Raw genomic sequence first — 13,700 nt, forward strand, 5'->3', positions numbered from 1 at the left:
ACTTGAGTGGTCGATTAATCGGTTGCTTGACTGAGTAATCTGATAAAAATATTTAAAAAATTGCACATCCTGCCAAGTGTTGTTCCCCAAGCAAATGTGTAAATTGACAGCTTGGAATTACCCTTTTGGCACAGAGAGTTACGGAACGTCCTAAGCGTTGAAGGAAGATGCTACGTTGTGCTCTGTGTTAGGAATTCTTGAGGGCTTACGCACACGCTGACGTGACATTGGGTTGTACTTTCCGACTACATGACCACCTTCAGAGAGAATTGAATTGAATCTGTCAGGCTCGTCCAGAAATATACAACATAAAACAAGAACTACCAATCTCAAAATGGGGAGCAGAATGTCATTAACGAATGTGTACCCCTCCTTACAAAGGTAGAACGAAAAGCTTTCTGTGTCCATGCGTGCAGTATTGAGTTGGCCCAGTGGGACATATCTAAAGCTCTGTTGCTCAAATTACCCGTTGAAGTTTATCTGATACTAATCGTTATTGACTGAATATTGAAAGAAATTATCGTTATATCGCCCAGCCCTATACGAAGGCCTATCGGCCTGTGGCACAGATTTGAGGCAAACTCGTTTGAGGAAGATTCTAGCTTTTCTGTGTTAAAGTGGCTTGAAGCACCCGCTGACGTTACAATTGTTTGTCGTCCACTATGACACACTTCACGAGATGAATTGATTGAATCTTTCGTCCAGAACGATCATTGTCATTTACGATCCCCACGACAATCTGTTGTCAAGCAGATTGTGCCAAAATCGGGCCTAAAACCGTTGTAGTTTGCGGACTGGGCTTTACACTGCCATTCAATAAGTTTTAAAAAAATTTTTTTTTTAAAAGTTTTATGCTCCCAATGCTGCATTTAGTTGATCAAAAATGCAGTATTAATATTACTGTTGTAAAATGTATTTTTGCACATTACAAAAAAAATACTTGAGTGGGTCGATTAAATCGGTTGCTTATTGGAGTAATCTGATAAAAAATATTAAAAAATTGCCCATCCTGCCAAGTGTTGTTCCCCAAGCAAATGTGTAAATCTGACAGCTTGGGAATTAACCCTTTTGGCAAGTGAACGAGCTGTAAATATGTCTTAGCCTGGTTTGTTTATCTATGGACGTGCGGTCACTTCACAGTTTTACCTTGCAAACCATGTAAAACTTGCACCTGTAACTAGAATGTGATTTTTGTTTTTGCCTAATATTTTTCAGTCTGTTGCTTACTTGGTACAGGAATTGATGCCACATGGTGGTTTTGGAGAAAAAAAAAAACTTAATAGCATCTTAGACAAACCAGTTGGTGAATTTTTGTACCGAGATAAGCCATTAGGTGACTCGCGTGTTGGAACAGATATTGTCTTCGAAGACAGTATGTCCTTGATTCAAATCACTCACGTTACTAAGGCTATATCAAGGTCATTATCTTACTATTTAAACTATGTATTATCTTCCTAATGAAAGTAATGCCTGGTGACTTTAAGCCATTTTTACTGGCTCTAAGATGTGGTTTTATTCATTTTTGACGTAGGGCTGTCATGATTGCTCTATTTATCTGGAGTACTCAGTTTAAAAAAATCCTTGATTACAATTAGAAGTAATCTGTAAAGTAATTTCTTGATTAATATTTACGATAATCGGCAGATTTCCGGAATAATCAATAAATGACAGTCCTAATAGGAAGTCCTGAGTTATCTCTCAGTAAAGTTAAGGCCTGTTGAGCAGTTGAGTTGTTTTTGTGATGTTGCAGATAAACATGCTTATTTTACATACATAGTTAAACATTCTCTCTGTCTATTTTTCTCCATCCTAGGAGCGAGTCATGCCTGCCAGTGTGCGTACTGGGACCCCGAAGGACTCGGAGGTGTCTGAGCTCTTCTACAGGATGATCCTGGAGAAGCTCTTCACTGATCTCCGCGAGATCGGTCATGGCAGCTTTGGAGCTGTGTACTTTGTAAGAAAGCCATGCCAATATTTGTGTGTGCCGTGGACATTTGTGTACAAGCTCTGTATGACCGTATATTTCTTTCAGGCTCATGATGTGCGTTCCAACGAAGTGGTGGCCATCAAGAAGATGTCGTTCAGTGGCAAGCAGTCTAATGAGGTCAGGATCAATATTATTTGAATCTCTGTAGTACTGAATCAGACTATTTAAAACTCACAAATCATGGTTTTACCAATGCTTGGTGTGTTGGTCCCCAGAAATGGCAGGACATCATAAAGGAGGTGAAGTTCTTGCAGAAGCTCAGACACCCCAATACCATCGAATACAAAGGGTGCTACCTCAGAGAGCACACAGCATGGGTAAGCACGCACACATATGTATGTGAGCGACGTGTTTGTCTGCCGTGTGCTAATGTTGTCTGTCTCTCCTGTTAGCTGGTGATGGAATACTGTCTAGGATCAGCCTCTGATCTTTTAGAGGGTGAGTAGTTCATGTTTCCCCTTCCTCACGTCCTCCTTTCTTTTCAAGTAAAGCTGTTTTGCTCTCCCTCAGCCACACCTATCTGACATTAGAGGTGTCCATTTATATTTGCTGTGCTGTAGTTGTACCATCATCAGTTGTTATATGCAGGTGTAAATACTGTAATTATCAGATTTCTGGATTGTGTTGTTTTCCCCACTGTGAAATATTTAGTCTTTTTATCCTACAGTGCATAAAAAAGCCTCTGCAGGAGGTGGAAATAGCTGCTATTACCCACGGTGCACTTCAGGGCCTCGCCTACCTTCACTCCCATAACATGATACACAGGTGAGACTCTTCCTACTTCCTGTTTTTTATCTTTATATCAGCTCACTTTTTGAAGTTTTGTGCTGAAAGATGCATATGTCTTTATTTCTGTATTTTTCCAGAGATGTGAAGGCAGGGAAATATTCTGCTAACTGAGCCAGGTCAGGTGAAGCTTGGAGATTTTGGCTCTGCCTCAATGGTTTCTCCTGCCAACTCTTTTGTGGGTACACCTTACTGGTAAGTTGTAAATGCACTTGATTTTTTGGTTGAAGGGACTATATTCTATGATTTGATTTTACTTGAAGTCATCTTATAATTATATACTTCTCCTAAATGAGCGTACACAAGTAATTATAGCGTTTTTTATACATTGATATAACAATACACTGCAGTTTAAAAGTTTGGGGTTAGTAATATCAGTAAGAAATTAATACTTTCATTCAGCAGGGAAACAAGTCTTTGGAAGTTAACACACTTGCATTGTCCCAAAATAATTATATTTAAAAAAACAACAATGCTATTCATGTAAACATTGAAGGACATTGTTTAAAAGTTCCATGTGACATCAGTGATTCAACAGTAATGTTCTGAAGCTATGAGAATACTTTTTGTGCACAAAGAAAACAAAAATAACGATTTTATTCAACGATTTCTTCTTTTCCGGGTGAGTCTCTGCCGCCATTCAGGAGAGCATCATGACGCATGCTTGTGGTGCTGCTGATGTTGTGGTACTGATCCAGAAAAGAAGAAATTATTAAATAAAGGTCTTACGGTTTTGGAACGGCATTAGGGAGAGTAATTAATGACAATTAATGAATTTTTATTTTTGGGTGAACTATGCCTTTAACACTTCATACTTGTAAGTCATGACAGGGATTGCAAAACATAAGTTTTAACACATTTCATGGCCAAATAGAAGGCCCATTAAGCCGTCACGTTACTGGCCATAAAATCTTTGTTTTAAATTGCCAAATTTGGCATAGTCTTTTCTGGGTGAACTGGGAAGAACCTGCATTGTGAATAATAAGGTGTCTGAGCAGTAGATTGTGCTTTTATGTGTTTCAAAAGAGCGACTAAGACAGTCCTGTTTATCATGATCCGTCCCCTCTCGTGTTTAGGATGGCCCCAGAAGTGATTCTAGCCATGGACGAGGGGCAGTATGACGGGAAGGCGGACGTCTGGTCTCTTTGGCATCACCTGCATCGAACTAGGTTTGTGATGGTTTGAAACTGATCCATGACTTACGACTCCCACTGACCTCTGAAAGTTCAGGTCATGTCGAGTATTAAGGGCGCTTGTTTTTAGGCCTGCGTGCTTCGCTGCTTGTGAGTCTGTGTTGTGTCCTATGTCTTTTGCTAGGGAAAGGGATTTGGGTTTTAGTGTCTAAGCTGCTTTGGGTTGTATTAAGCTAACTTCTAACTTCTCTTTCCGTCACCCTCAACCTCCCAGCGTTTTCATTTATTCACTCATACCACTCTATAGTCTCTATGTCACTGCAGCACTAAATCTGATCTCCCATCCTTTTCTTCTGACTTAATTCCTATTGTGTGTGTGTGTTTGCACTGGTTTTATATTTCTATTTGTCTTTCTGTCTAGCTGAAAGGAAGCCACCCTTGTTCAATATGAATGCTATGAGTGCCTTATACCACATTGCGCAAAACGAAAGCCCTGTCATGGCGTCAAACCACTGGTGAGAACTTTGATCTCAATTTTCTTCCTGTTCTTTCATTCTCTTAACCGTTTGGTTTAGTCTTTTTCCTCTGCATTTGCAATCAATTTATTTGTTTGTCTTTTTTGCAATTTGTGGGTAAATTTCTATTTTACCAGCAGTTAAGTACATAACTCAAAGAATAATTCCAGAATTTAGTGCTACACAACCAACAGCTGCATATATATGTATAACAGCTGTATATGTGTGTGTGTGTGTGTATATATATATATATATATATATATAATATATATATATATATATATATATATATATATTAGTAATTTATTGTAATAAAATAATAAATCATCCATCATCAACATGTTCATGGATTATGTGCCTGTAATGAAAGGGAATGTTCTCTGATTCTGAGAAAAAAAAGAGGAGATTGTGTTTTGTGAAGATAAAACTCCAGTTTGGGTTTGATGCAGTAGAAGTTAGAGTTGAGCTGTTCGTCTTTATTTCAGCTGCTTTCTATCTCTGCTGAGAGCCTGTTATGCAAAGCTTTTGACTGCCGTGAGGAGAAACTGAAAGAGGTCATATACTGTCACACATGAGGTTTTGAGGATTGTCAGTTTCGATGGCGTCCTCTCTCATTCATAATATGGTCTAAAACCAGCCGTCAGATGGGAAAAATTTCTATTCACACTAGGGCTGCACGATTAATCGTATTTTAATCTCGATAATGATATCCACCTTTCTTGATTAATTAAAAATAATCGTCATGATATTGGCCGGCTCGTTATTTATCTTGTAAATAATTATCTTGCATTGCTAACAAGTCTTCACTAGCGTTCATGCTTGTGGTTGCCAGATGTGAAGAGCTTTAAGCCCCAAAACAGCTTTTCTCCTTTAAGGATACACTTTCTGTCCAGTGTTTTATTTAATTTGTGCAATCTGGCAACCCCGTGCGCGCTCACTGATGGCGGAACAAGCGCTGATGATGATATGAAAACATACGAGTTTAGCGATCTCTCCACAGCGATATTCTGCTTACATGAAAGTGGCGTATAGACAGTGTGTGTTTTTTCACAAGCCATTTGTACTGTTTGTGTAATGGATCTATTGTAATGTTTCAATAATGGATCTATTGTGTTTGAGGAATAAATGCGCTTTTACTACCTGTGACAATACAATGGGGAATTTATATTAAGAGTTTCTAAAGTTTTACCAGTTTTCGTGTTAAATGGCATGGCAGTGTTAGTTTTTAGTGTGTGTTAACGATCTTTGAGCAAATTTACTGTGCGATCTGAGTGGCTTTTTCCCACTCAGATCACACAAATTGTCACTTAGAAAATGTAATGTGAAAACCAATGACAAAGCACTAACCAAAACCATGAGTCTGTATAATCGTAGTTGGTTAAATGAAGTCAGTGTATAGTCAGTGGAGGTTGGTTAAAGGACACATGAAATGTTATTGCATTTCCCTGCTGAATAAAACAAAACAAAAAAAAAATGCTAAAACCAGTCTAAACTGGTTGACTGATTTTAGTTGGTCATCCAGCCCGGTCTTTGCTGGTCAACGCAGGTCAGAAGGCTGGTTTTAGAGGGGTTTTGACCACTTCCTTAGCTGGTCAGGCTGGGAGACCAACTGGAACAACCAACTAAAACCAGCTTGACCAAGCTGGGAGACCAGCTTAAACCAGCTAAGTTTAGGCTAGTTTTAGCTGGGGGGGTGGGGGTTCAGCAGGATAGAATAATTGTTATTAATAACCGTGATTATAATTGTAATCAAAATATTCGTGATTATCAGTTTAACCATTATCGTTTTCAGCCCTAATTCACACTTTAAATCACTGCAGTAAAACAATATAAGTTTACGATCTCTAGCCTGAAAAATAAAGCAGCATAATCAAGTGCTTAATCAACTTCTCAATTAACTGGAAGTTGCTGGCTGGAAGCCTTCCACAACAAATTTCAAAATGGCTGGGCAGCCTGTGTCCATTTGTCTATTGAAAATAAGGTTAATATTACATTTTTAAATAAAAGTTTTCATTTTTATTGCAGAGTCATGTTTTCTGTATGTTTGGTCTTTTAATGTATTCTGTGTGTGTTTAACTTCCTCTCTTTAATGCAGGTCGGACTACTTCCGTAACTTTGTGGACTCTTGTCTTCAAAAGATCCCTCAGGACAGGCCTACCTCAGACGTGCTGCTCAATGTGAGACTTGAACACATGAACACACACACACACACTTTCTGACTCTGTATTCATTACTTCATTCACATATTTTCTCTCCTCCTTGGAACTTTTGTTCTTGCTCGGACTCGTTCTGTCATCATTACCTAATCGCCTTGTTATTAGTTTGAAATAATCACACTTATGCACTTTATATTCCAGTACAATATAGAAACAAAATTGGATGAAATCATAGACTGTTAAAAAACTTGGACATAGTATCCGTGACGTCACCCGTAGACTCCTGAAGAGCGTTTTTGAAGCTCAAAGTCATCTTGGCAGCGCATCACCCACGACTCTCCCAGACAATCGAAAATTAATTTATTACGCCCTTAATTATGCAGAACTTTAAGGCTTAATATAATTTAAATGGATGAGTTCTAAAAAAATTCACCCCCCCCTCACAGTTGTCATGAAGGGCAAAATTAGCTATATAGACCAAAATCATTTTTGAACCAGGCTGTAAATATGTTTTTTTTTTCTGCTGTAAATTTGGGCATTTTAACATGGGGAGTCTATGGGACTGAGTCACTTTTGCAGCCAGTCGATGAATTGCAGTTTTAGTCACTTCCTTGTTGGCTTCACGAGAGAGAGCGGGAGGTTGCTGCTCAGATGAAATGTCTTTTTCAAATACTGAAAAAGAATGTGTGGCAGAACCCACGTGAAAAGTGCGATTCTTAGCTCAAACGTGTTTTGAATATGGAAAGGGGTTTTTTGAATATGGGTTTTTTTTGGCTGTCTGAAATGTGCAAATTCGACCACTACTTCCTTGGCCATTGCATGTGATCTATCAAAGAGCGTTTATGATATCTCATCAGCATATTTTTAAGACAGTATGACCTAAATTTGTAGACATTTGGAAAAAGTACACACACTACTGTAACTGTATCATTCAGATGATTGAGGTCAAAGATTGTTACTGTTCTTGAAAGGACTTTTTATGATTACAAAAGCTGCATTCATTTAATCAAAATACAGTAAAACCAGCAATATTGTGAAAAGTTACCGTTTAAAGTAACTGTTTTGAATTGTAATGTATTGTAAAATCAGATTTTTCTGCAACCATCACTCCAGTCTTCAGTGTCACATGATCCTTCAGAAATCATTCTAATATTCTAATTTGGTGCTCGATAAATGTTTCTTATTATCAATTTTGAATGTTTGATTAATATAAAGATCACAAAACTGCTTTTTTTTTAAATAATTTTTGTTGTAACATAAATGGTAAATGTTGCAGTACTGAGTCTGAGCAGCAGCAATTATTTGAAATAGAACTCTTTTGTAACATTATACGTTTCTGTTTTTGGAACTTTAACATATGATTATACAGGTTGCCATTGATTTGTATTATGCGAGAAACAGAATAACAATCACAGGAACAATAGAAAAAGGAGTAATAGTACAAATAAGAAACAAACAAAAGGTACCTTTACACTAGAGGCTGGTGACTAATAGCTCACACCGGATTCCTAATAAATCACATCTTAAGCTGTATTTGTACTAAGCTTATACTGCAGGTGATAAAATGGACAATTAAATCATAAATAGCTATTATTAGTATGGCAAATATAACTGCTGGAACTGTAGCTCATCTACCTTTACATACACACTGAGATTGTGTAACGAAGCTCTGTGGTTCACACCGGGTATTCCCTTCACAGCACCATTTCCTATGCCGAGAGCGCCCCCATTCTGTAGTGATGGATCTGATCACGCGCACCAAAGATGCTGTGCGAGAGCTGGACAACCTGCAGTACAGGGAAGATAAAAGATCCTGTTTTCAGGAAACTCACAATGGCCCCACACAGGAAGGAGGAGAGGAGGAAGAGGTACATCCCAGAGGATGGCTGAGCATTGTCTTTGATTCTTCTGTCCTGTTTCTGCTCTTTTGTGATATTCTATACTGCAGAAAACAGGAAAAGACCATGACATGTTTTTTTGTTTGTTTGTGTGTGTGTGTAGGAAGCAGAGCAGTACCTCTTGCAGATGGGCACGGTGAACAGTATGGAGAGCTCTCAGTCTGTGCCCTCTATGTCCATCAGCGCCAGCTCCCAGAGCTCCTCGGTCAACAGCCTGGCCGATGGCTCCGACGACAGTGCGGAGATGGCCATGATGCAGGAGGGAGAGCAGACAGTCACGTCTAACAGCTCCATCATTCACCGCCCCACTGTACGTAAACGAGGCTGAACAATGTACAATCTTCTGAAACGGTCTTTTCCTTGACATATTTCTAATTGTCCATCTGTCTCAGGCACGTGATAATATTTACGATGACCCATATCAGCCAGAGATGGAGTCTCCGCAGCAGCCCTCATCCGCCGCTCGGAGGAGGGTGCACAGGAACAGAGACCATTTCGCCACCATCCGCACAGCCTCTCTTGTGAGCTCCTGACTGACCTGCAGCTCAAAGTCCATATTTTTTCTTAATATCGGAAGTTAAGACAGACAGCTTTCTCTTTCTCCCTTTCTTTGTTTCCAGGTGACCCGTCAGATTCAGGAGCACGAGCAGGGCTCAGCTCTGAGGGAGCAGATGTCCGGGTACAAGCGCATGAGGAGGCAGCACCAGAAACACCTGGCTCTGGAGAACAAACTCAAGTCTGAGATGGATGAACATCAGCTCAGACTGGACAAAGAGCTGGAGACCCAGAGAAACAACTTTAGCAGTGAAGCCGACAAGTTGAGTAAGAAACATCAGGCCATCCTGGAAAAAGAGGTGAGAAATAAAAAAGATTAAGATACTAGACCTTTCTCAATCCCTTGTTCTATTATGTGCAAGAATGGGAATATCACATTCTTACAAAGGTTGCATGTATTTGATCAAAAATACAGTAAAAAAAATATTAAATTTAATATATTTTTGTGGACACTGTCTGATACATTATTTTCATTATTTTTGGTGAATAGAAACAACAACATAAATGTTTTTACTGTCACTTTTCATCAGTTTAATTCATCCTCCTAGATGAATAGAAGTATTAATTCCCCCCAAGTTTTGAATGGTTGTGTTTATATATTGTTTTTTTTTCCAGATTAAAGCTGCACAGACGGAAGAGAAAAAATTTCAACAGCACATATTGAACCAGCAGAAGAAAGAACTCAACAGCCTGCTGGATTCCCAGAAACGCCAGTACAGGCAACGCAAGGAGCAGCTCAAGGAGGTGTGCTGTCAAAGAGCCAGCTCTCCTTATGGCTTCATGACTATGAATTCAGAGTAACTCTGCTTGATGTAGCAAGAAATAATAAATTGGTCAAACTGTTCATGTCTTTTTGTGCATCATATTCCTCAATCCCATTCCTTCTCCTTAACTTGCTCTTGTCACCCTGAAATCCTTTACTATGGCAACAGGAGCTGAGTGAGAACCAGTCCACGCCGAAGCGAGAGAAGCAGGAATGGTTGGTGAGGCAGAAAGAGTGTATGCAGCAGATCCAGGCTGAGGAGGAGGCTTCGTTGTTACGGCGACAGAGGCAGTATTATGAGCTGCAGTGCCGACAATATAAGAGAAAGATGCTGCTCGCGAGACACAATCTGGAGCAGGACCTGCTCAGAGAGGTTAGACAAACACATTAATGAGTGCTTTTCCCTTTCCTTTCTGCTTTCTTACCTCACTTTTTGTCTGTAATCTCATGCTATATCTTGATTTGTCCCTGCAGGACTTGAATAAACGTCAGACTCAGAAGGATCTGGAGTGTGCTATGTTGTTGAGACACCACGAGACCACTCAAGAGCTGGAGTTCAGGCAGCTGGGGCTGGTCCAGCACACTCGGGCCGACCTGATCCGAACTCAGCACCAGAGCGAGCTGGCCAATCAGATGGAGTATAATAAGCGGCGTGAGCAGGAACTCCGTCAGAAACACGCTGTGGAGGTCCGCCAGCAACCCAAGAGCTTAAAGGTGAGGGGACCTTTAGTGTTTGTGAGATGTACACAACAGGGTTGGACTATATTCAGAATTTTTATGACTAAGAATGAATGCAATGAATTGCAAAATGGACAGATTATTTCCTAGTTATTATTATTCTAAGGTTATTAATCACCATCTAGAACTTTGCGCTTCAGAGCATTTTGGGAATGTAATTTAATCATTATTTTTGTCCAGTGAATTCTACTTCATTCAAATGCATTCCAATGCATCATGTTTGTTATATGAATTCAGACTGAATTGGAATTGAAAAGGCATTCTGAATTCAGATTTTAGTGTCACACAACTCTGTTTCACTGACTGATGTTTGTTTTTGAAAAGAGACATGTTTTGGCAGTTGCAAGCATGAGATACCACAAGGAACTTCTGTTAAACTGAACCATCTAAATGACACCTAATCAAACATTCTAGTGATGTAAATACACACCAGAGGAATAGCTTATGTCAAGTGCTCAGGTATGTTTCTTGGCTCTTTGTTCTTTTAGACGAAAGAGCTCCAGATCAAACGTCAGTTCCAAGACACCTGTAAGATTCAGACACGACATTACAAAGCCTTGCGCAACCACCTGCTGGAGACAACGCCCAAATCAGAGCATAAAACCGTACTGAAGAGGCTCAAAGAGGAGCAAACACGTAAACTGGCCATCTTGGCTGAGCAGTACGACCATTCCATCAAAGACATGCTGTCCACACAGGCTGTGAGTAAGGCAAGGAGAGACCTTCTTTAATGCTTTTTCACTTTCAGTGGTGCACAACCACAGAATGACATGCAGTAGCCAGAATGAATAGTGCATGTATGCAAACACATATTTGAGTTAATGTCACATAAACCAGTCAAGAACATTTTTTTTTTCCCATTCCCATTATTCTCATTGGCTTATTGTAAAACTTTTTTTAATAGTATTATAATACTAAGTCTGTATAAAATAAAGGCAGTAATTAAGTGCTTTTAGTAATGTATTCATTTATTTTTTACATCACAGTAATGTGAAGAAAAAACAACAACTAATGGACCTAAAATATGCTTAATTTTCTTTTAAAAAAAATAAGATTATGTGTTTATTTAGATTTTGAAGTGAAATATGACGGGAAATTTGACGGGTGGTTTTCCCACTTAAGCCACAGTTCCTGTACCACACTGGACCTAAATCTCTTTATTGGCTGCTTCTCTACTGATGTCCTGCCTCTTTGTTTACCCAACAGTTGCGATTGGATGAGACTCAGGAGGATGAGTACCGAGCGCTGCGCATGCAGCTGCAGCAGGAATTGGAGCTGCTGAATGCCTATCAGAGCAAAATAAAGATGCACACAGACACGCAACACGAGAGAGAGGTCAAAGACCTGGAGCAGAGAGTGTCTATACGGAGAGCTCTCCTTGAGCAAGGGTGAGAGAGAGAGAAATGGGTTGAATATTCCTGAATGAATTGGTTATGATGGCAAAAAACCTGTTCCAAAACCTAATGATCTGCTTTAAAGGGATAGTACATTTTGTCATCATTTACTCACAATGTTGTTCCAAACCTGTACCAATTTCTGTCTTCTGCTGAACACAGAAGATAATATTTTAAAGAATATTGGTAACCAAACCATTTCTGGCCCCCATTGACTTCCATAGCATTTTTTTTCTTTCTCATATTGTTTTCATATTAAACTGTAAAATATCTTAAATGTTCATCAGAAGAAACTCACTCTTGCAGGTTTGGAAGAACTTGAAGGCGAGTACATGACAGAATTCTCATTTTGGGAAACTGTTTTTCAGCATTGATAATAATATAAACGAAACTTAACTCTCAATTGATTTCAATAAGATTACACTATAATCCTGTAATAAGCATAAAATGCATAGCCCACTTTTCTCACTCTTTTTCTTTCGGTCACCTTCTTGCCTCTCTTCAGATCGAGGAGGAGATGTTGTCTCTGCAGAATGAGCGCTCAGAGCGAATCCGGGCTCTGCTCGAACACCAAGCTCGAGAAATTGAGTCCTTTGACTCGGAAAGCATGCGCCTGGGCTTTAGTAACATGGCTTTGAGCGGCATCCCTGCTGAGGCTTACAATCAAGGTTACCCCAACCCTCCTTCATCCGGACCCGGGGGCTGGCCGTCCCGTCCCGTGCCCCGCTCAGGCAGCCAGTGGAGCCACGGTGTCCAAAACTCAGCGGCGCCACCCTCTTGGCGCAGTCAAAACAGTACAGCCGGCTTCAGCCAAGGGGAGCAAATCTCCAGCCGAGAGAGGGATTTAGACGGCATGGGCGCCCGTGGCTTTCCAAGCTCTCGCTCCTCCACCTCGTCAGCATCTTCGTCTTCGCATTCGTCCTCGCACCATCACCTCCGCTATATACCACAGCAGTACCACCACCACCACCAGAGCACGCCACACCTGTACCGTGAAAACCGAGAGAGGGATTGGGGAGGAGGAGGAGGTGGTCACCACCACTCGTCTTCATCCTCCTCTCATGGCCACTCGCATCACATTTCTTCCCATACCTCTTCCCAGTCCCTTGCTCTCCTCCCTCCACCTCCTCCTCCTCCACCCATCTCCCTTTCCTCATCTTCTCCTCAATCCTCCTCCTCCTCTTCTTCCTCTCAGAGTGGCTATGGAGGAAGGGGCGAGTGCTTGGCTGTGAGGGGCCCCAACCTGATGGCTTTGAGAAACAGTCCAGGGCCACTTCGGAGAACAGCCTCGGGCGGAGGTGCCGGCGGGTCGGGCGCAGATGGAGCCTTGAGCCGAAGTACGTCGGTGACGTCGCACATCTCCAACGGATCCCACCTCTCCTACTCGTAGAGGGTCAGGCAGGAAGTTCTCAGATGGTGCAGGCGAACGTTTTGAGGAGAAAAGGCCTTCACGTAGCTCATTTAGGAGTCCAACTGGAAGGCAGAGTGGAGAAACAGTATTTAGATGGGCACACCTTTACTTACAAGAAGATAGATCTCAGGGTTTTGGGATGCGGGAGGGCTCAGGGTTTAGATCAGGAACAGGAAAGACGAGAGATGTGCTGTAACGGGAGCAGAACGCTATGCTGTTGAGTGTGTGGGAGGGAAGAGATGAAAATAACATTAGTGGTGCCAATACTGTAGATTGGGCTCATCCTCAGCCAGTTCATTTTAGTTTAGTTTTATTTTTAAACCGTCAGACAGAACCATTGAATTCTGCTTTCATGTCCAGGTTT

General features: G+C 40.7%; 1 pseudogene; it reads left to right on the plus strand.

Moving 5' to 3' along the window:
* The first annotated feature begins 1,807 nt into the window (after positions 1–1,807).
* LOC122136612 lies at positions 1,808–13,700 on the plus strand (annotated as a pseudogene).

The sequence above is a fragment of the Cyprinus carpio genome, chromosome B3, assembly GCF_018340385.1.
Source record: "Cyprinus carpio isolate SPL01 chromosome B3, ASM1834038v1, whole genome shotgun sequence".
Lineage (NCBI taxonomy): Eukaryota > Metazoa > Chordata > Actinopteri > Cypriniformes > Cyprinidae > Cyprinus > Cyprinus carpio.